Genomic DNA, 3,661 nt, shown 5'->3' with positions numbered 1-3,661 from the left:
TGAAGTGAGAGAGAGGAGAATGCGGGGGCTGGAGGGATAAGAGACTGAAAATAATTCCTGGTGTGTATTTTGAGGGCGATAATGTGTAATAAAAACAGAACAGTGATTCAGCCTATATGCAGTTCATGAGTATACTTGCTGGTAGGTCGTTCCCAAGAGAAATCCTCCATTTCCAGCAGCAGGAGCAGAGGTATGCTTTGAATAAGTAGAAGAAGAACTGGGTGTTGGTGTCAAACCCCACCAGTCTAGCACTAATAGGCTATTTGCAGAAACAATGAAACCCAGGTCAGGATGAGAGAAGAAGAGCAGAGAGCAGGTTCTGGGCGTAGAAAGCAAACTGCTCTCTTTCCTTTTTGTCTGAGAGCAGGAAGTCATGTGGCTCCTCAGAGGGGGCGGAGCCTAGAGGAGCCGAGGAAGAGCCTCGCTGTTGCTGGGAGAAATAGCAGAACTCTCCCAAGGTGTGTGTGTGTGTGTGTGTGTGTGTGTGTGTGTGTGTGTGTGTGTGCGTGCGTGTGTGCGTGCAGTTTGTGTGTTTCAGCCATCGGGTGTTTGCCTGGCAAAGGTTAGAATCTCACCCTGTGCTAAAACATACACATAAAATACACACTAGTGCAACGCCGAGACACTATGTGTGTGTGTGTGTGTGTGTGTGTGTGTGCGCCGTATAAACTCGACCCCCCGCCCCCGCCCCCTTTCTCCAGCTGCTCAGCTGGTGTGCAGGAGGAAGAGAGCTAGAGAGCTGACAGGCCTGGAAGTGCTGACATCAGCAGAGAGTGAGGCTGTGCAGACACACACACACACACACACTCTCTCTCACACTCACACACACACACACACACACGTGTGAGTGTGACAGTGAAGCGAGGCATTCTGGTGCAGAGGTGCTGGGCAGGTCAGGTTAGGCATGTTAAACTGACCTATAGACTCTGAGAGAGAGAGAGAGAGAGAGACAAAGTGAGAAAAGAAAGTGAGAAAAGAAAGACTGGGGAGGAGTAGAGAGAGAGAGATACAGAAAAGAGAAAGAACAGGGAAAGTGAGAAAAGAAAGCGAGAGACAAACCAATTTAGCCCCCAGAATGTGTCACAGTAAGTATCAAATCCTATTTTAAGATGCCGACAGTTCCAGATTCATCTCAAGTAGGTGGAGCAGCACTGGACCAGAAGAGTTGAGATTTCAGTGGGAGCTAGTCCCAGTGTACAATAATGTATGAAGTCAAAATTACAGTCAAAATAAAGGAAAAGGTTGCACAAAGTAAAATTTAACTTTAAATCTTGAAAAAACAATGCAAAAACAGTTTTATAGTGACTCTGCACCAAGACCCCCTTTAAAAACTAAGTGCACGTTTTGCTGTAACATACGGTAAGACTCACTGGTCTGTGGTCTGGTGTATATGTGTGTGTGTGTGTGTGTGTGTGTGTGTGTGTGTGTGTGTGTGTGTGGTGTATCTGTTTTTAGCGCCATTAGAGTGAAGAGCCCCATGAACACCAGCGGGGCCCCGGCTCTAATCTGGACCAGATGTGGACTCCACTCACAGCACCAGAGCTCCTAAACACACACACACACACACACAGAGGAATACGCGCCCCTCCCAGTCAAACAGAAACAGCATGTCACAGGTTCCAAACAATCTAGCTCAAACTCGATTTGTAGCCTACTGTTTAGTTAGCCAACATGATTATGTGTAATACTATTATTGCCATAATCTGTCCCAATGAGATCATAGCTCACCTTCAGCGGAGGTAATTGCAGGTTTGAGAGGTTATTAAGCGCCGTACGTCAACAGATAGAAAATGAGTCGACCCTTCGGAAAACCCAAAGCGACTCCCCATAGGCATGACCTGGATACTGCCCCGGGGCGTTAGCAGGCTGTGTTGTGGAAACACCGGATCAAAGAGACGGAACACCTTGGTGTCACACGCCCATACACACACACACACACACACACACACACACACACACAGAGGCAAGGGTAGATCAAGCAGACAGGCGTGACGACAAATGGCATTGCAGACACTCAAAAATGCAGAGAGGGCAAGTCGGTGGCAAAGTCGGTGTGTGTGTGTGTTTGTTTATGTGTGTCTTTTGGTGTCCATGTTTGTGTGGGTGTGTGTTCCTGTATTTCTTGTATTATGTACTTATGAGGACCAAATGTCCTCACAAGGAGATCAAGAAAATTCTCCTTTAAGCCGTTAGTTTAGGGTTAGGGACTAAGGGGTTAGGCACCTAGTGGTGAGGGTTAAGGTTAGGCTCACACACACACAAGGCCAAACAAACATACAAACATGGGTGTGTGTGTGTGGTGTGTGGTGTGTGTGTGTGTGTGTGTGTGTGTTTTTCAGTGTTGTGTTGCCATAGCAGCAGTTTATTTCAAAGTATAAGGATTAAAAAATCCTTACCATTCACTTGCACACTCTGGCAAGATGGTATTAAATAAAGCAACTTTGCATAGATTTATAAAAAACAGAAACAGAAAAGTGTGTGTGTGTGCGTGTGTGTGTGTGTGTGGGGGGGGGGGGGTTGACTTTCTGGAAGTTGTTGGGTAATCTGAAGGTCTGCGTAGGCACAGGGGAGAGGGAGGCAGTTTGGAAGGGAGTCATGCTGCAGGACACACACACACACACACACACACACACACACACATTTGTGTTACTGTACTTGGAAGGACATTCTGTTGACTGCACTCAGACCCTCACACCTTCCACCAACCCTGACGACACACGCCTAATCTGAGCCTCTTATCCTGCACTAGGCAATAGGTAACTGTCTGAAATCTGAGGACTTCACTGCTCAGAAATCATGTAACAGGACGTCAGCAAACTGCACAGTCACCGGACCTAGTTTTCTTCTTCTTTAGTGGTTTAACCGTTATTGGTGAGTCCAGGTTTCTGTGGAAGGAGCGTTCACTCGCTGTTGGTTAGTTTTGTATCGCACCGTTGATGAGGGATTTATGCTGAGAAGTGTGTTGCGATGAGTGTGTTTTTTACATCAAAATCTTGCCGGGTGCAGCTGTAGACAACTCTAAATACTATCCTTCTCCATAAACCCGACCCCTAACCCTTGGATATCCTCAATTCAACTCCCAAGCCGGTCCAAGCAAGCGCAGCAACACGAGTACGCGCACAAACTCTCACACACACACGCATACTGCAGACAGGGCAGAGCAGTGTGAGAGAGGCAGTAAACCTCAGTCAACCCCTCGCATAAAAGCAGCCTCTCTCTCCTCTCTCCTCTCTCCTCCCTCCCTCCCTCCACTAACATGTTCTCTCTTCCCCCTGACCCCCCGCACCTCTCTTCTTCCCCTGCTTTTTCCCTCCAAAACGGGTGAGAAGAACACACAAGTCAATTTTTGTCTTTGCGGGACCGAACCGATTCCGATTCTCCTCTCCCTCCGGTGCTTTGCCCTTGAAATGGGTGAGACTCGACTCGTCTCCCTAAGGTTTTCGTTCTCGCTCCTCCTTCCCACAGGAACAGCAACATTCTCCTTCCTGATAATTATGAGTGATTCTACCCTTCCCCCCCTTTCTCCCTGTATTCTTCACCTCCTTGGCCCTGCTACTATCGTATAGAGATGTAATTAATCATGCAGACATCCTGCTACCCTTAATACCAAGGGTGCTCTCTCTCTCTCTCTCTCTCTCTCTCTCAGTCTCTCTCTTTCTCG

Source organism: Centroberyx affinis, unplaced genomic scaffold (genome assembly GCF_046629955.1).
Source record: "Centroberyx affinis isolate AG114_WGS23_722 - 3 ecotype Tasmania unplaced genomic scaffold, CSIRO-AGI_Caff_v1 ptg001477l_1, whole genome shotgun sequence".
Taxonomy (NCBI): domain Eukaryota; kingdom Metazoa; phylum Chordata; class Actinopteri; order Beryciformes; family Berycidae; genus Centroberyx; species Centroberyx affinis.
This window is presented reverse-complemented; position numbering follows the sequence as displayed.